The sequence below is a fragment of the Mesoplodon densirostris genome, chromosome X (genome assembly GCF_025265405.1).
Source record: "Mesoplodon densirostris isolate mMesDen1 chromosome X, mMesDen1 primary haplotype, whole genome shotgun sequence".
Taxonomy (NCBI): domain Eukaryota; kingdom Metazoa; phylum Chordata; class Mammalia; order Artiodactyla; family Ziphiidae; genus Mesoplodon; species Mesoplodon densirostris.
In genome coordinates, this window is record NC_082681.1 from 93,413,138 (window position 1) to 93,433,742 (window position 20,605).

A 20,605-nucleotide genomic window follows, 5' to 3' on the forward strand; every position below is an offset into this window, starting at 1 on the left:
GCAGTCAGTATTTTATTTTTCACCAGTCCTTATTACTTAGCTTCTTCAAGCCCCAGTCTTAAACTTGGATCCTAATGAATATGCCAAACCTGGATCTTATTGCAAGTGTCAAGATCCCTTCTGGGGATTTGTCTCTGAACTGCCAGCTCTGGACTTCAGGCCAGTTTCTATTTTGAGTGAAAGCTTCAATCTAGCAAGAGTGCATTGATTGCTTTCCAGCTAATCAAAGGGAAAGCATTGGTTGGCCATTCTGGCATCCTTGTTCAGCTAAAAATGATTATGTCTCTGGCTCCTAATGCAAAGATATATTCTTCCTTTTTTTCCTGTGATGAGGGTGCAGAATATCCTTCAATTTTGTTAAGTATAAAGTTAATGTATGCCTTTGAATAGTCTTTGAGAAGTTATGAAGGATAGTTTTTCTCTCTAGGGGAAGGAGCAGAACATCACCTGCCCTCTCTTTCTCTCAGTCATAAAACTTGTGTGATTTAAATTTACATACAGTTGGTCTTCCCTGGTGGCGCAGTGGTTAAGAATCTGCCTGCCAGTGCAGGGGACATGGGTTTGAGCCCTGGTCCGGGAAGATCCCACATGCCGCGGAGCAACTAAGCCCGTGTGCCGCAACTACTGAGCCTGTGCTCTAGAGCCCCTGAGCCACAATTACTGAAGCCCGTGAGCCACAACTACTGAAGCCCACGAGCCACAGTTACTGAAGCCCGGGTGCCTAGAGCCCGTGCTCCACAACAAGAGAAGCCACCGCAATGAGAAGCCTGCGCACCGAAATGAAGAGTAGCCCCCACTCGCCGCAACTAGAGAAAAGCCAGCGCACAGCAAAGAAGACCCAACACAGCCAAAATAAATAAACAAATAAATGTATATAAATAAATAAATTTACATACAGTGAAAGTTACTTACCTGGGGTTATCCCTCTTTGCACTTCAGGAATAGATTTCTTAAAGTACTCATGGCCCTTCCAACAGAATGGAACATTTGAAACAAAAATTCAAAACTAGTCTTGGTACATGAATTTTGTATGAAATTAGGAAAATTTTCTCTTGTGATATCCTTCCTTCTCTCTCTCTTTGTGTGTGTATATATGTGTGTGTGTGTGTGTGTGTGAGAGAGAGAGAGAGAGAGAGAGAGAGAGAGAGAGAGGGAGAGAGAGAGAGAGGGAGAGATTCTTTGCTACTCTGTACTTCTTGGGAGAAGCTTGAGGTTTAATAAAGAAAAGTTTAAGGATGAGTGGAGGGTATTCCCTGGTGGTCCAGTGGTTAGAACTCCATGCTTCCATTGTAGGGAGCCTAGGTTCAGTCCCTGGTTGGGGAACTTAGATCGTGCAAGCTGCACAGCCAAAGAAAAAAGGATGAGTGGAGAAGGGCACTCATGAAGTGATGGAGAGTATGGCTGATCTCTTATATGTGATTCAGGATCACGATTATGATGAATCCTTCCGAACACGAAGAATGAAGAATTGCTAGAAGCGCTTTGTCATGCCACAGTAAAAAGAATTTCTTCTTTCCTCCCTAATGCTTATCAGGGTAAACACTTGCAATAGCCATTGGTTTGCCACAACTGGACAGGGAAAGTAGCTCTGCGTTGCCTGTGTATTATATCCGAGGATCTAAGTGGCTTGCTTGGCCTGAGACCTCATGTGATCAAGAGAACTTAATTAGTGATAGCACCCTTACATCTATTGAATCCTTACCAAAGTTCTACAAAGTATGTATTATGTGAGGAAACCAAGGCTCAGAATGGACATGTCAGTTGTCTTAAGCCTCATAGCTAATAAGTGTCAGAGCTGGGACTCGAATCCAGTCTCTGTGTGTGACTCCAGAATCCATCTCTTTTTCCTGTATTAACATTGCTGTGAATTCCAGTCATAGGGACTGTCATAGTTCTACAACTCACTGAGATAGTGCTGTATCAGTTCTCTACCAAGTAGTTAGTTTGAATATGTTAAGACCAGTAAGGATGAACTGAGTTCTCCACAGGGCTTTGGATTCAGGACGAAGGGTTTCTCCAAGGTGCCTTCCCACCCAAGTCTGAAGCGGTACAGCCAGAACCATGATTACTTTCAGATTTAATAGACATTCTGTAAATGTTAGTTCTGTCCCCCTATCCCAACACTTACTGTGGGTCAGATGCAGTGCTTGGAGCTCTCAAGTGCATCATGTCATTTAATCATCACAGCTCTCTTATGAGGTATAGGGATGAATATATCCCTATATTACAGATGAGGAGATGGAGGTACAAAGAAATGAAATAACTGACATGTCCACTATCTCATAGCCAGGTCCATCTGACTCCATAGTATATAGTTTGCTGTCTGTAATACCTCATTTGTTCCTACCTACCTGCTTACCTACTATTTTGCTTCTGTCCGAGGCTTTAAATTGAATATATTGGTTGAGATCTTCAAGAAATCCTTGTGTGACTTTAAAAATCCTTAGGCTGTGCATGCTTTCTCCCTTGCCTCACCCTGTTAGTATTATCCTCATCAGTAACCTTGCACTCCAGTAGAGCCCAGAGCAAAAGAAAGTGTAAGAAGTAGTCTGAGAGGACAAATGAATCTTTCTCAGACATCCAGGCTTAAGCTTTGCCTTGACCTGGGATACTTGCTAATCTTGACAGAAGAATAATCTGAGTTAATTGGCTCTTAGATAGGGTGAGAGTTAAGGTTCTAGGAATGGGTCTGTTTGCAGCTGAACTGATAGGTTTTGGCACCTTAATAAAGACATCCAATAGCCATCTGCTGGGTGAAGGCATCTTCCTTTGTCACCTGAAGCTGGGTCAGTCTCAGTCAGTGGGAAAGTGTTGTCATTTGTATTCTGCATTCCTCCTGTTTCTTTGGGTTGTGCTATGTTTAATAAAGCATGCATTAGGAGATATTGAAAAAAGAGTTTTTAATCTAGTCTTTTTCTCCCAGAAAGTTTAAATTGCCCCCAAAGTGCATGTGTGTGTGTGTGTGTGTGTGTGTGTGTGTGTGTGTAGACCAAATATCACTGAAGAAGTTGACACCTTATTACATGTAGGTTATTGCATTTGTAGAACAAAATCTCCCTTAAGTGATATATCTACTATGTGTCATAAAAATTAATTCACTTGATGTGAGTGTGTTTTCATTTTGGGTGTCCTTAATAGGGAAATATATTCTGGTAGATTACAGTGTTTCTAAATAATAAATCATAAGCACCAATAAAAGAAAATAGCTAAAATGTGCATATTTGAGAGTCGATTATATGTTGATTAACCTTTTGTGCTTTTGCCATAATTCTTACTATTGCCATTTTCCTTTGCTGGCAAACAATTCATTTTTGGAACATAAGATGCATAATTATGAATGTTAATATAGCACTCTGCTGCATCTCATCTTTATTTGCATTATGGCACAAGTTTACTTCGGGGACACACAGGTACTTTCTCTCATTATTCATAGTAACTGTAATTAGACACTAAACTTGAGATATAAATATATTTATTATTTACCTATTTTGTTAGTCATATTTTTTTCTTACATCAAGACTATAGAAAAACCATGTTTATAGTTCAACTAAGAACCATAGGAGCCTGGTTAAAAATTAAAATGAAAGAAAGGAATCTGTATTATGGAGGATAGAGCAGTGGACTTGGGGGTTTTCATTGTAGGCTCTGAGTACTCAGTAGAAATACTGGACAAGTCTTTAACCATCTCATAGTCTTGTACTTATGAGTAATTCAGGGCAGTAATTCCCACCTGACAGGTATCTGGTAAGGATTAAATAGGTACTTCATGAGATTGTGCCTACAATAGTACTAGACACTGGGTAATAACTAGTGAATGTGTACTGGTTTTAATATGACATTTGAAAGTGAAAAATAAAGTAGGCATTTTCTAAACATTAATTCACCAAATATCTCTTTAAATACCAAGTTCTCATGATACAATTTCATGGATTTAATAAGTGTTTTTGAGCTTGAGTGCTTAGCATGTATATAGCAATATGTTAAACAATGTAGTGGGGCTCACAGCAGGAGTATGTTCCACCCCTGAACTCTAGTGATGGAGATAAGACATATATAGGTAAAATGGTTGAGAAAGGAAGTAGGTGATTGACAAAATGAGTGATACCAGCAGCAAGTGGTTATGAAAATTGGAAGAAGAACATCACAAGGAACTTGAACAAAAGAAGGGGAGGTTGGCTCAATTCCTAAATGGTATGTGGGAAGGCATGAAGAGAGGATGGAGAGAAATGTAGATGCAGGTTTGAGGAATATTTAGGAAGCCCATCCAAATTTACCCATCAGTGAGAGGCAAATTTGAACTAATAGAAGGCCCAGTAAAGCAAAGTTTATCTAGTAGGCAGTGAGGAGTCATTGCAGGATTGTGAATAGATGAATAAGAATGAAATTGGTGTTTGTGGGAAATTGGTGTGGGTTGGACTGGATGTAGGGAGGCCATGTGACATGCCTGCTTATGTAAAGTAGTGGCAGTAGGAATGGACAGGACGAGTTAATGGGGGGGATATTTCAAAGCCAGGACTTGGTGAGTGATTCAATATAAAGGCCGAAGAAGAGAAGGAAACAATGGCTACAAGGTTTGAGCCAGTCAGACCTTTAAGGATTTAAGACAAAATAAAAAGATAAATTAGGAAGAGCTAGGCTTGATGTCAGTGTTTGTTTGGTTTTTGTTTTGTTTTGTCTTTAGTTTGAGGGGATTGATGGGATATGTAGAGATTCAACTGGCAGTTGTAGAGCATAGGTAGAAGTGGTGTGTTGTTTAGGTACAGATCAGGACCAGAGATTGTCCTAGGCCTATTGAATGTCACTCCTAATCTAAACTGATCTCAATTACACATAAATATCTTCTGGTGGTCACTTCATCCTAAAAATCTCAGCTCTCCTTAACTTTCATCCTCCATTTTCTTCTTCTCATTTTCTCACTGAAGTGTGCCTTCTTCCACTACATGACAGTCTTCTCTATAGTTCCAGATGAATTAGTATCCTCCAGGTTGAGAAAAAAACATCAAGGAGCATCTTTTTTTCTCCTTTTCCAGTGGGCAATTTTTCAATAGCAGTTTTTCAGCAATACAGTGGAAGGAGTACAACGGAAGGCACATAGCCATTGGTATATAACAGCACTGGTGTCAAATCACATATCATCTGGCTGACCTTTAGCAAGTTAGTTAACCAAAATTTTCTCATCTGCAAGATGGGAATAATGGTATCTACATTATAGAGTTATATGAGTAAATGAGGTAATATGTATAAAGCCCTTTGAAAATAGTTGTTGCTTAATTAATATTGGCCCTATTGAACTTTTTTTCTGGAAATTTCTTCTCTTTGATTATTAAATGTATCTTTCTCCTGGTTTTCTTACTACTACTTATTTTCAGGTCTCTTTCCTTAATTTGTCTGTTAACTACAGTATACCTTAGAAGAGTGGCCCTCAAACTTGAGTGTGCATTAGAATCCTCTGGAGGGTTTGTTAAGGAACATATTGCTCCCCCGCCCCAAGTTTCTGATCCAGTCAGCATCCAAGAAGTTCTCAGGTAATGCTGGTGCTGCTGGTCTGAGGACTGAACTTTGAGAACCACACTAACCTAGAGTTCAGCCTCAGACCCTCTTTTTCATTCTATGGACTTTTCTTGAGAGGCTTTAGGTATCACTGATGACTCTCAGATTTCTATATCCAGAGAAGACCACACTACTAGACACCAGATTATCATTTTCAACTGCATGTTACACTTTGCCACCAAGTTGTCTCCCAAACATATCATAATTCAACATGCCCAAGCTGATTCTAAAGTACATATGGAAATATAAATCTGTAAGATTAGTCACGAAAGGTCTGAAAAAGAAGAGTGATAAGGGAGAAAGGAACCAGTCCTGTTGAAACATATTATAAAACTAGAGTTATTAAAATAGTTTGGTACTACCACATGAATACAGATCAATGGACCATAATTGAGCCTAGGAATTGATCCAAAGCCATAATTTAGACTTTTTAATATATGATTTTATTATTAAGTATTAAAGGTCTCTCTAAGCAAGACACAAAGGAAGCCATAAAGGAGAAAATTGTTAAATTTGACTACATGAAAGTTAAAATTTACAACACCACAAAAATACAGAAACAGAATCCAAAGACAAAAATCTGGGAAGAAGGATTTGCATCTGATATGGGAAAGGGCTGGTTCCCTGTATATATAACGAGCTCTTGAGATTGAGAATCACTTAGAAAAATACCCATAAACCATTATTAAAAAAAGAGGAAAAAAGGACCTAAACAGCCAGTCCAAGGAAAAAGAAAATTGGCTTATAAAAATAAACAGAAAGATGCTCAACAACACTCATAATTAAAGAAATATAGGTTAATTTAAGCAACAACTCTCACCTTAAGATACAACTTTCACCAGTCAGAATGGCAAAAATCACAGCATGTAATATACAATTTTGGGCAAGCATGTGGAGAAATGCACACTCTTACACCCTGCTATATACCTTGCTACTCAAAGCATGACCCTTGAACAAGCAGGATCTGCATGAACTAAGAGCTTGTTACAAATGCAGCCCCATCCCAGAACTACTAAATCAGAATCTGCATTTTAACGAGATCCCTAGGTGATTTGTTTGCACATGAAAGTTTGAAAAGCACTGTTCTAATACATTGTTGGTGGAAATGCAAATTAGCATAACCTCTTTGGATTTCAGGAGACTTTATCACAATTAAACATTCATATGCTCTGAACCAGAATTCCAGTTACAGGAATTTATCTAACAGATATAATCATATATGTGTGTAAAGAGATGTTCAAAGATATTCATTGCAGCATTATTTGTATTAACAAAAAATTAGAAACAACCTTAATTTTCATTAATTGGGTAAAGGTTAAATAAACTATGAAAAAGTCACACAAGTGCAACACTAGGCGGTTATTAAAAATTTGTGAAAAATTACATGCAGATACAAAATTAACTCCAAGATATATTGTTAAACACTAACAGCAAGGTTCTGAACAGTATTCTAGTATGGTTTTTTTTTTGTATTCTGTTATTATAATTCCGATTTTACAGATAATGTAAGTGAGGCAGAGATATTAAATAACTAGCCCAAGGCCACACAGCCAGAAGTGGCAGGTTCAAATCTAGACAGTCTGGTTCCAGAGCTTATGTTTATGCCATACTGCTGCTCTGGGATAAACAAGAACCTGTTAATGATGGTTTCCCCCAGAGTGTGGGGAACTCATTTTTCATTGTATATGCTTTTGTACTGTTTGAATGGTTTACCTTTTGCAAGTATTGCTTTAAAAAATAAAAACTTAAAAATCGACTTGTCCAAAATTTGACTAATTTCCCTCCCCACTCTTCTTGGTGACAGGCTCAATTATTTGTTGAAATGAGAAATATGGCAGACACTCTGGGCTCCTGCCTCTACCCCTCACATTTTGTCCAACTGGGAACCAAGATTTATTGGTTCTACCTCCTCGACCATTCTCAGACAAGCCTCAAATCTGCCTTGCCACTCTAGCCCTGAATCATAGATCACTTTGGACTATAACATTCATTTCCTAACTGGTACACCTGCTTCTTTTCTCCCTAAAAATGTTAGCAGATACATCTTTCCAAAATGCAAATCTGATTCTGCTATTGTCATGCTTACAGTTTTTCACTGGCTCCCCAGTGCCTGTGGGAAAAGTCCAAACTCATTAGCATGGCAACCTGGGTCTTCTGTGTTCTGGCCCAGCCTGCCTCTCTAGCCTTACCTCCCACCACCCCTCCTCATACACCCTACCTTCAGGACACTATTTTTTCCTCACATTTCCATGATTTTTACATACTACTCCTTCTATAGAAGTATGTTTTATCTTGGTCAATTCCTACCCTTCCTTCAAGACCAGACCTCAAGCATGACCTCCTTTATGTGGGTTTTTCTGGCTGCCGGCTATTAGACATTATGTATTCTGTACTAGGCAGGTTAGGATACCCTAAAGTCCCATGGCCTCTCAGTTTCCCACAGGAAATGTCTCCACTATCAAAGCACTCCTGTCTGAATGCTGTGCATTCACATTCCTCATGGACTCCCAACATGGATGCAGTATCCTGCAGCCTGTTTCTCTAGCTCTCTCCCCAGCTAGTTCAGTCTTCTCCCCAGGTCTCCCATAGGCCCCAGAACTCTTCTTGGTCACCCAGGACATCTGGGAGACTTTTTCTTTTATTCTCAATTGTAGATTCATCATGCCACCCTTCCCATCCTTCTATCTCTACCTGTAGGTGAGGCAGGTTAGAATAGTGGTTAAGAACATGGGCTGTGGAGCCAGGCTGCCTGTGTTTGAATACGATCTCTGTGACTTTGTAGTTCTGTGATCTTGGGCAAGTTACTCAACCTCTCCAAACCTCTGATTTTCCTCTCTGCACAATGGAGGTGAGTAGCACCTGCTTCATTGGGTTGTTATGAGTATTAAATGTTTTAATATTTGTAATACATAGTGAACACTATAAGTGCTTTTGATATAAAGATGCCTAAAGTATGGCGTGGAAGAATCTTTTCAAATTGGCATAGGAGGCAGGCCTTTTTCTCCTTTGGAGCTCTTTTCTACTAAAGATGGCTCGTTAGTATTAGGAACAAGTATATATGAGTCAGCAAGAATCCCCACCCCTTTTCAAGTCTCCTGTAATTCTGGCTTGTTTCCCTAAATGGATGACAGATTGAAGCTTCTTGAGAGCAAGGATCATAGTGTAGACTTTTTAAGACTCTTTGGCACCTGTTAAACACATGATAGACACATTTATTCCCATCAGTCTTACAATTAAATCCAAGTCCTTACAATGACCCACTCACCTGGCCCTTGGCTCCTTCCCCAACCTCATTTCCTAACCTTCTTTGTCTTGTTCATTCTGCTCCAGCCACACTGGCTTTCATGGTTCTTGGACCATGGCAAGCTGATCCTATCTTGGGACCACTGCCCTGGCTGATGCCTCTGCCTAGAACATTCTTCCCTCAGATATTCGCCTGGCTCCTTCCCTGACTTTAAGTCGCTGCTCAGATATCACCTCCTAATAGAGGCCTTCCCTGACCACACTCTAAAATAGAATTGGCCCTCACATAGCCCTGTCTGACAGTTTACCCCTTACCCTGCTTTCTCTGTCTTCATAGCACTTAGCACTACCTGTCATATTATATATTTATTGAGTTGAGCCCCCTGAGGTCTGTCTAGTCTGTTTTATTCATTGGTTTGTCCCCAGCACCTTGAACAGTGCTTTCTTGGCTCTCAGTAACTAATGAATGAAAGAATCAATGAATGAATAAATAAAGGAATGAATTCAATGCAAGTACCTGTGTAGAAGGGGAAATACAACAAATTCTGTTCACTCCTAGAATTTTGAAAACTTTATAATTTTCAGTCCATGATTCTGTCTTTCAGCTTTAGCATTTTCAAATTAAATCCATATCCATGTATGGGTTTTGTTTCAATTTTATAAACATCACCTTGACAAAAGTTAAAATCCAATATAAATCAAGTCCAATTTTACAAAAAAATGCTGATTTGTTTGTTTTCCATCCCATGGGGAAGGAATGTGTATGATTGTGTGTGTGTGTGTGTGTGTGTGTGTGTGTGTGTGTGTGTGTGTGTGTGAGAGAGAGAGAGAGAGAGAGAGAGAGAGAGAGAGAGAGAAAGAACAGTTACCTGCAGTGAGGAAATAGGGTAGGGAGTAGGTTGGGGAGGCGGGAGTAGGGAGTCCAGGTTCCCCAGAAGGAAAATAATTTTGTTCAAATTGCTGTCTATTTTTTTTCTAAATTGTTGCTTCCAAATCCATTAGAAAACCAAACTGAAATCCAAAGAAATGAAAAGCTTGATGAACTAGAGTTTCGTAAACGTAAATATATCAGAACAGGGAATTTCTCAGCGGCTCATGTGGAGCATTGTGAAACCATGTGAAAGCTTTATGAAGAGAAACTTCAGCAAGGGGGACAGATATATGGCAGCTGCTTGCCAGCTCATATCTCCACTCAACATGGGAAGTTGTGATGTGGGAACTGCCCTCTTGGTTCTGGGATGCGCCTCACCATGAAGTAGAATGTTCCTGCCCCTGGAGTCCAAATTCTATTCAAGCAGCTGCCCTCTATTGTGTACATAGCCACTGGAAGTTGAAGGAAGGTTCCCAGGCTCCCTTGGAAGACAAGACCCCACATAAGTCAAACCAGCAGCAGCCAGTATTTTAAAGAAGCCATTTGAAAATCTGTTTTCAAATGTATGATAGCATTCTTTAGAGTGATGTGTCTCAAACTTGAGCATGCATCAGAATCACTTGGCAGTCTTGTTAAAATTCAGATGGCTGGGCTCTACTCTCAGAGTTTCTGATTCAAAAGGTCTGGAGTGGGGCCCCAGAATTTCATTTCTTACAAATTTCCCACGTGATGCTGATGCTGATCTATTTGACAGACTTTGAGAACTACTGTTTAGGGAAAAAAACACAGGAATTTGGAAGCAAAGAACTTGGATTCAAGCCTTGTATGATTTACTTCACCTCTGAACTTGAGTTTCTTCTTTTCTAACATGGAGTTTATAAGGTTGTTGGAAGGATTAAATAGCATGGTGTCTATGAAAGTTCTTTGTGAGCTGTAAATATTAGCAGTTAAACGGCTTCACAAATAGTACTTGCTGCCACCCCCCCAGCAGATTTTCCTGTGCTTTGTCCCCTCTCCACACAACTTTGTCCCACCAAGTCCATCAGGCGCCTAGGAAAAACTAAAGCCAAGAAGGCCCTGAGTAGTAAAAAAAAATTTTAACCCACTGGGCATGGCCATAATGCTGACCTTGACTTGACCTCCCTTTTCCTCTGACTGGCCTCTTCTCAACTTGCCCCTCGTTCTTCCAGCCCTGGCCACCTCTCACAGCAAAGAACAGCAACTAGTGCTGACATTGGGGTAAAAAACTGTCAGATGGAATTTTTTTTAATTAGTAGCATAAACAGAGGAATCCACTGCCAAGCAGGAAAGCATTTGTTGGGGAAACCATTTTGCTAGGTTGGTGGGCTCTGAGCTGATTTCCCTGAGGGCAAAATCCAGATGTTTGAAAGAGTTAAGTGGAATCATAAGTATAATTGCAGATTTCTAACTTAGGAATGTGTCAGACAGTTGTATTAGACAGTTGCCAGGGTAAATGATATGTCTGTGTAGAAGGGTGTCCTTTTTCTTTGGAAACCTTTTCTCATTCAAAACTAATACATGTGTAGTGTAGAAAACTTTGAAATTTTCTAACGGTATAAAGAATTAACATGACCCTTAATTCTGCCACACAGAGCTAAATACTTAGTGGTAAGATATTGGTACATTTTCATTCAGCCTTTTAATATGCGTATGCTTATACATGAATATATGTGTATGGATATATATTTTTTTGAATTGGGCTGGTACTACATACAGGTTTGTACACTGTTTTTTCACTTTTGTAATGGCAGACTATTATTCCTTCCTGTAGATATACAGTACTTCACCTAACTTCCTAAATGTTGAACAGTTAGGATATTCCTAATTTTACATTATAAATAACCCTGCATTCGATGACACTTCATGTACATAAATCAATGTGTGCACCTCTAATTGCTCTCTTAGGATAGAATCCTTGGAATGGAAAGATTAGATTAAAGGTAGGAACATTTTTAAAAACAGATATAATTCGCCTACCATAAAATTCACTACTTTTAAGTATGAGATTCAGTGGTTTTTAGTATATTTACAAGGTTGTATGACCACCACCACTGTCTAATTTCAGAAAAAACAAGCAGTGCTTCACAAATTTGCATGTCATCCTTGTGCAGGAGCCATGCTGATATTCTCTGTATTGTTCCAATTTTAGTATATGTCAGCTAAAGCAAGCACAGTAGGAACATTTTTATGTCTCTTGATGACATATGGCAAGTTTCCCTCTAGCAAATGTATACCCAATCCATTCCCATTCAGCAATGTATAAGAATGCCTTTTCCCCTGCAACTTTGCTGACACTTAGTTTAAAAAATGTATTGCCAATATCATTGAAAATGGCATTTTATTGTTTTGTATTTTTGATTAGCTCTTCTTCCTCTGTAGCTGTTCTGTAGAGATATGTCACCCACCCTCTTTCCTTTGCACGCATTTACTGTGGGCAGTCACATCCACTGCGACAGCCTCGGCTACCTTCTCTCTGTGGATAATGACCACATGTCCATACCCTGCCCTAACCTCTTTCTGGCACTGCAGCCCAGATGTCAAGCTGCTTGCTGGGCATGACTATCTACATTTTTTAAACATCTTTATTGGAGTATAATTGCTTTACAATGGTGTGTTAGTTTCTGCTTTATAACAAAGTGAATCAGCTATACACATACACACGTTCCCATATCTCTTCCCTCTTGCGTCTCCCTCCCTCCCACCCTCCCTATACCTCCCCTCTAGGTGGTCACAAAGCACCGAGCTGATCTCCCTGTGCTATGCGGCTGCTTCCCACTAGCTATCTATTTTACGTTTGGTAGTGTATATATGTCCATGCCACCCTCTCACTTTGTCCCAGCTTACCCTTCCCCCTCCCCATATCCTCAAGTCCATTCTCTAGTAGGCCTGTGTCTTTATTCCCATCTTACCCCTAGGTTCTTCATGATCTTTTTTTATCCCCTTAGATTCCATATATATGTGTTAGCATATTTGACAGCATATCAAACACTCTCATGTCTAAAATCAAACTCATGACTCCTGAAGCCAGCTCTGGCTCTCAACTTCCCTATCTGGATTAGTGATACCACCATTCTCCTAGGCGTTTCATGGTCACCTTAACTCCTCTTTCTACTCCATATTTAATTAGTAGTCCAAGCTTCTTGATTCTGTCTCTTATGTCCTTTCTCACATCCTTCCCTTCTGCTCCACCCTCACTGTCATTGCTCTACTTCTACCTTTTATTATGTCTATTACACTAGCCTACTCACTTCACTATGCTTTCAGTATTTATCCATATAATTCATTCTACATGTGGCTCTGAGAATAACCTTCCTAACATATGCTTTTACCATGTTGCTTTCCTATCCTGGAACCTCCAAAGCCTCTCTCTCGGCTATTGGTAAAGTAAATGCTTTATCCTGACACTTAAGGCCCACCGTGTTGTTGCATCATTCTAATTTTACTTCCTGTGTGCCTTACAGAAACTGTGTTCTTCCTTCAGCATATTCCTGCTTTATCCACTCTTGTTTTTGCAAAACCTGGCATGACCTCTTCCCCAGTCTCCTCCAGCTGAAATTGTCCTGAGTCTTCAAAATCAGAGGCTCTGTGAAGTCTTCCTTGATTCAATCAGCTGTACTTACCCCTTTTTTTCCTCATTGTCTGGTTTTAGACAGCAATTTTATAGTGTTTTCAACAAAAAATTAAGGAAGCTTGCTTAATAATGTTTTTATTACATGAGTGGCTTTAAATTTTTATTGAAATATAGTTGACTTACAAGGTGGTATTAGTTTCAGGTGTACAGCAAAGTGATTTGGATATGTATGTATGTATGTGTAGGTTCTTTTTTTGGATTCTTTTCCATTATAGGTTATACAAGATATTGAATATAGTTCCCTGTACAGTAAATCCTTGTTGTTCTCCTTTTATAAACTCTCATTTTGTTAGCATTTCCTTTATGACACGATATTCTGCCCTGTTTAGTTACTTAGCTATTTTTATTCACCCCCTACCACACTATAAATTTCTTGAGCGCAGGAATTATATCTTCTTCATTTTGGCATGTTCCATAGTACCTCTCCAAGCACGTTAAATGTAGATAGGAGCTCCATAAATGCTTGAATAAAAGAATGGTAAAGACTGCCAACTTTTTTTTTAAGAACTACTAATGACTCAGTTTCGGGAATGAATTCTGTGCTAAGAAGGTACAGATACCAGACAACCCAAATGTCATGGCTTATTCTTCTTTTTCCCTCACTGTCCACAGCCAATCCATCAACAAATACTGTAAGCTCTACCTCAAGATACCTCTAATCAAACCTCTTTTCTCTACCCCTACTGCTTCCTCCCTAGAACAAATCACCATTATCTCTTACCTATGAGAGCCTTTTTAAACTGGTTCCCTGGCTTCTACTCTTGTCCTGCCTAAATCTATCAGCCAAGTGAGATGTTTATAAAACTTAGATCATGGTAGTCCTCTGCTTAACAACCTCCAGTAACTTACTTCCCACTACACTGAGAATAAGACACAAACTTCCTATCTTGGCCTTTGGAAACTCCATGATCTGGCCTTGGCACTTCCCCAACCTCATGGCCCTGTACTGTCTACCTTGCTCACTGTGCTCCAGCTCTGCTGAGCATTGGCCATTCCTCATTGTCATGTTTGCTCAAAGCAGAGTGAGTAGGTTCTCCTGGTTCTATTTAGGTCCTCACTGTTATTGGACGTTGTCTTTGGGCTTCATGCCTTTAGTAGTGGAGATGACTCAGGGAGTGGCCAGAAGCAATTCTAAAGGTTTTGAGACTTGACTTTAGGCAAAACTTTTGTGGAGTCCATCACTTTGCTGAAAATTGGTACTCCAGTACTGAATTTGAGCTGAAGGAGGTATTTGGCTGAAAGGGAAAAGAAAGGAAATCTTATATTATTCCTGTAACCTTCTTCCCAAGGGATGCTACAAATATTACTGATAGAAATTGGAGCTGGAGGACAAACATCCTCCACCTTCTTTATCACTCTGGGTGTTGATTTAGGAAATTGGGCATCACAGCAGAAGCTGACTCAACAGATGGGGTTCTGTGAACCTATTATCATTTTCCCTATGTGCTCCTCTGAAGTCTCCCTCAGGCCTCTGGTGTTGCACCCTTAGCTTTTGTATATAAGGGAAGAGAGAAAAGCCCTCTTTGTTATTCAGATTCTTGACTTGCTCCCCTTGCTTCTAGAAGCTGTGAAATATGCACCATCCACCTCCTTGCCTTTGGGATCATTGACAAGAAATAGTCTATGATGGGTATTTGTTATCAGACTATACGTAGATAGAGTATGCTTTACAGCCCACTCTGAAAGAGAATTCCAAGTACTGTGTTTCTAAACTACTAAGCATTTTTCTAGCCCCTAATATTTGCAAAGCTCTCCCACATCATTCATATGATTGCTTCGTGCCAACCTTCTTTAGAAAAAGAGGTGTCCCTGTGTTTTAAACATTCCAATGTTTAAAAGTGGAGAAATGAAAGCAAAAGGTCAAGTGTAAAGGCCCTAGCCAGATGAGGGTATTGCTCTTTACTTGGAAAGCCACAAGACACCCCTTGACACGCAGCACAGCATTTCAGGGAGTCTTTACTCCCACCCCAACATCCCTTTCCTTTCTTATTCACTACCCTGGGTTTCCTTTAAGCCATGAATGGATCCTGAGGTGGAGGCTGGAGAGGGGGATCCATCAGGTTTACATGAAAGAACTTGACCTGGCTATTCCGAGAGGTGAGGGGAGGTAGTCCCTTCTATGTAAAGTACCTGTATCTCAGATGACCCAAATTATAGCTCCCCAACTGACAAGAAAGGCCTTGTCCTAAAAGTTCTCTTTTAAATTATACATACATATATACAGCCACATACACATAGATATACACACAGATACACACATACATACCCATACATGTACACAGACATATACATTCACACATTTACATACACATACATGTTCTCCCTTGGTTGGGTCTGTATAAGGAAGGTCTCCAGATCACCAGGTTGCAGGGTCCCCCAGGTAACAGTGTGAGGGTGTGAGGAGGCCTTCACAGCTCTATATCCCTGTACAGTGATCAAGCGACTTTTGCCTCCTTCTGTCAGATAAACAAGCCGTACATTGTTCTGTCCACCAGCTGTGTGCGGGCTTCCCTTCCTGCTGAGCGGGCCAGAATGAGCATGGATTCCTTCATGTGGGGCAGGTGGAATGCGCTGTTTTGGGGTGGGGGAGGCTGGAAGAGCCACAGAAAGTAAACGGAGTTAATCAAGGACACTCTTTTGTGCTTCTCCTTATCTAAACACTTTCAAAAAAGGAAAGAGCCTGCAGTAGGTTATGGGCCAGACCTCAGGCTAAGCATAACCCCAAGCAACAGGGGCCATATTTTTCTTCTTGCCCTGGGTTGGATCAGAGCCACGGTTCTCTTTCTGCTTGCCCTCTACCTTCCTCCCTCCAAGTAGCTCTTGAGGGGTCTGCTGGGAGCCAGGCTCAGAGACTGGTAGTGCTGTCGGAAGGTATTGGGGTGACACCCCACTACAGCAGCCAGAGGTTGACTCCTTCTAGAATTGGTCCACCTCCCTCCCCTCACCTCTCACAACAGCCTTTATGAGGCCTCTTCTGGGAGCCAGCTTCTGACAGATCTTCCACTTCTGCCTGCACGTACTCACCCTCTTTGCAGCCACGCCAAGTTCTTATCCTCTTAGTACTTGGAAAAGAAGCAGTCATCTTTTCCTTCCCCTGAACATAGGAGGTGATAGTTGCTCATGCTGTCTGGAACTTAGCCCTGCTAAGTGAGCGGGTACCTCTTTTACCTCCACCCCATCTCCCAGCCTCCTTTCTAAATCCCAAACTGGCCAAACTGCTTACATTCCTCTCTAATCATCCTCTGCCCAAGGATTTCTTCAGTATATGCTATCTGTGCCCATCTGCCCATCATATCACCTCCTCTGGTGACTACCCAACTGTCATGCTTACACCCTGCCTCCCTACCTGAGCCAGTCCCAAGAACGTGCTTGCACCTTTAATCAAAACTTCCTCAGCCCACCTGGCCACTGACAGGGCCAGACTGCTATGAAATTTGTTATTCTTTATTTTGTTAGGAAATGGGGGGTCAGGGAAGCATTTTTATGGACTGGGTTACTGAGTGGAGGGAGGAAGGCACTTGGCGACCAGATTAGGGAAGGCTGGGTACCCAGGCCTGAATAATGACATTAGAAGGGACTGTTTATTCTGATGCTGTTTCAGACCAGGGGCCATTCCCTAGTGTACTGTGAACACTAAAGGTATTATATTCCCTAGTGTATCGTCAGAATGTGGTTATCACACTGGCAGCATCACCATCACTCTAGAGCTTGTTAGAAAGTCAGAATCTGGAGTTCAGTCTAGAGCTACTGAATCAGAATCTGATTCAAGATGGACAGGTGGTTAGTCTGGCCACTGAAGTTTAAGGAGTGCTACTCTAGAGAACTAGGCTTGGCTTTTGAACATTCTCTCAATTAGTCCTTTTGCTCTCCTCTTCATCTGGCTTGAAGACATTCTTTTTCTAGCCACTAACAATACCCTTCCCATTATTATTTGGGTAGAGGATCATATTAATAATGGATATCATTTATTGAATGCCTATCACATGCCAGGCCTGCACTGCAGATGAGGAAATTGAGGCTCTGTGACACGCCCAAGGCCAAACAACTAGTGGGTGGGAAAGCTGAGACTCCAAGCCAGATCCACATGCACATAAAATCCCCAAACTTCCCCCTTACAGTACTTCTAACTACCAAAGGAGGGCTTTGGCACCTGCCTTTTGTGGAACAGACAAAAGTCCACCCAAACCTCCCTAGGAGGTACAGAGGGAAGAGAGGGGAAGGTGCCTCCCGGCATGATTTCCCTAGAAAGCGAAGGTCCTGACATCCTTCTTGTCCTGAGGAAGCTCACATAAACCCTCTCAGGGGCCAGAAATGGCTGGAATCGGGACCAGAGGCCAAGGGAAACTGGAGTGGGGATCCAGGAATATTATGAAGGGAAAACCCTAACTCTAAATCCCCAAGAGAAATCAAATTCTGATGCCTGAGCTTGGGCTTAGTGTGTGCAACAAACTCCTGTGGGGCTGCTCTGGGTTCTGGCTGTTGCGTAGGTCATTGAGGACATCATGTGGACCCCCAGGCTCGGGCCTGGGACTATTACGTCAGAGCATGCCATAGTTGGACGGGTTGTTTGTGACAATAGACTTTAATGTTTTATTTTGCAGAAAGGAAACAGAAGCCCATAGAGGGGGAGTAAATTGCCAGAGGTCAGAGCAAAATCATGGCAGAGGCAGGGATGCTTACTCCAAGCAGCACTATTCTGGAGTTGGAGTCTCTGGTGTGAAATGCAATTTCCTTTGGGTCTGCTTAGGTGCCTGTGGGACGTGCAGACCCTGAAAATACAGCCCAGAATGGTTTGTGAATCTTTCTATCTCAGCAGGACATTCATCTTGGGAGATCTCTAGGTTACTTGCCCCCATCTATGTAAAATCAGCTGTAGTGCTACTTGCTTTTCTGGACCTGGAGGCTGCTGGGCCTGGCTGATCTGGGCTTTCCTTTTCTGGGGCCCAGAGGACCTGCGGAGATGGCTGGGTGGGGTCAACCCAGTCCAGGAAGCACAGGAATTCTTTTAAGTGTATGTGTCTGGGGTATTTTTCTCTCTCACTTACGTGTATTTTTAAAAATTCTTTTTAGACACCCGCTTTATCTTTCCCAAACATCATTTCCTTGCTCCTTTCCTGAGTTCTAGCAGTGGCTGGGGGCCCAGCTTCCTTATTGGCCTCTGAGCTGTGGAAGGGGGCGGGCCAGGGCTCAGAGGAGGCTGGAGTAGGGAACAGGGGGGCTGTTTATGCTGCTGGAGCTGCCTTTCATCCTTCCCTTTGCCACCAGGGTGCTGGCTGGTTTCTGGAGCAGCGTCTTCACTCCTATCCAGCTCTTGACACTGGCTTTCATTCCCTAAGGCTGTGGCCTCCTCTAGGCCCAACCAGGCTGATGGCCATACCTTGCCTTCAGTGCTACTCCTTTCTGTTCTTGGAACTGGGACCTGGCTGTGCTTGAGCCCCTTGAATCACACTCAGGGGCTTGGGCTGATGGCCCCTCTTGTCAAGAGGACTTAAAGGAAGGCAGATGGGTTTCTGCTAAAGGAGGATCCAGCCTGCAGAAAGAAGCCCAGGGGGCTGGCTGGAGGGGTTGTTGAGGAGCATCTGAGCTGGCTGGATAACCAGCTCTCTCCTAAGCCATCTCCCCATCCTGGGCAACTTCCATGGTAGGTACTACTGGTAGCCATGGCAATCATGGCTGCTGCTCCCTCTTCCCCCTTTGGCTTTCTTTCTTCAATATCCTGTTTTGCTTCCTAAGAAAGGAATTTGGGGGTAATGAATGATAGGGTGTGTGTTTAATGATAGTGCCTTAGGAGAAAGGGGTTGTTGCCTCCACAGCTAGGCCTGGAGCTACATGGTTGGTGGTTGGCATTTTCTTACCTCTGTGCTTATTTCTCCCCATCCTCTTTCCCCACTGCCTAAGGAGGGGATGGTTTAAACTTTAGGGCTACTGAGACTTCCCTTTTCTGACTGCTTCTTGAAGGAATGGCTAGGAGAAGCCTTAGGTGTATAAGCTTTTTGAGATAGATCCCTCTTTGGGGAGGCGAGGTTGTGTGGTATCCTAAAAAGGGTTGGAGGCCCTGAGCCTCATTCTCAACTGCTGGTTACTAGCTGTGTGTTCTTGGCAAAGCAGTTCAGCTCTCTGTGTCTCTGTTTCTTCATCTGTAAAGGGGCCATAATAATAGCGCTTACTGAAAAGGCTGGAGTGAGGAATGAATCAGCTAATGCATGCAAAGTGCGCAGTGCCAGGTACATCTTAAGTACCCAGTAAGTGGTCCCTGTGTTATTTTTTTTAAGTTAATAGTGTTATGGTTTTTTAAGTTAATAGTACGTCAGACACTATGCTGAGTGATTTCACACACGGGACTGCATTTAATCCAGACTTTAACTCATGAGTAAGGGATGGTGATCGTCTCCATTTTACAGATAAAGAATCTACAACTGAGAGAAGTGACTTGCCCCAGGTCACACTGCTAGGATTGGAATGTGAGTGTGGCCTGACTCCAAGTCTAGGGCTCTTCAGGAATAATAATAGGCCAAGTATTAGACCCTATAGATAGTTTCCTCTCCTTTCCTAATCTAGGGCTAGAAGGCTCCAGCTCTGGCTACAGTTCCTCCACTGGGATTTTCCTCCCTGCAGCTTGTGCTTTTCTCCCAGTGGTCCCAAAGCCCCCACTGCCTTGCTTCTGTCTCCTTTAGGGTTGTTTCCCACTCCTGGAGAAACCCTAGAGAGAGTAGGAGCCTTTGTAAGCTATCTTTCAAAGTGTGGCAAGGGAGTGATGCTAGTGGAACCTTGACAGTGGATGGACAAATCTGGGTGGAAGTACTCTTAAACGATCGAGAAGGAAAAGTCTGAGCTGACAATGCTTACTATAGCGCCTACTACATATTGACCACTTGTTATGCATCAGGATGTGTCCCAGATGCTTTGAGAATATTCTCTCTCATCCCCACAATAACCTAGCCAGGTAAGGATTATTGTTTTGTTTTGGTTTGGGTTTTTTTGAATAAGAAAACTAACTAAAGCTCAGATAGGTTAAGCGACTTACACAGAATCACACATCCAAAATGGTAGCTAGGCTATGAACCTAGTAGATCTGTCTCACTTGTTTTTGTCTCGTTGCCTGCCGGCTTGGTATAGTTGGTAGGATGAGACTAATGTACATGAAATGATGATGAGCAATATCAAACATTATATTATGATGGGCTAAATTGTGGGGACTAGATTACTAAGGACAAGCTCCCTGGAATAGACATTACTCGAGCAGTAACTTGAATAACAGGTTGGATTTAGAGTAACAAAACGAGAGGGGG

At 41.8% G+C, this 20,605-nt stretch overlaps 1 protein-coding gene and 1 non-coding gene across 6 annotated transcripts in view; one reads left to right on the forward strand and one right to left on the reverse strand.

Annotated features, from left to right (window-relative positions):
• The window catches only part of SHROOM4 (shroom family member 4), a 214,901-nt gene that overhangs the window by 137,515 nt on the left and 56,781 nt on the right, over positions 1–20,605 (forward strand). The window lies entirely within an intron of this gene.
• Positions 11,752–11,855, reverse strand: LOC132482844 (U6 spliceosomal RNA). The gene has a single exon (XR_009531005.1). It is a non-coding gene; the product is annotated as a U6 spliceosomal RNA (small nuclear RNA).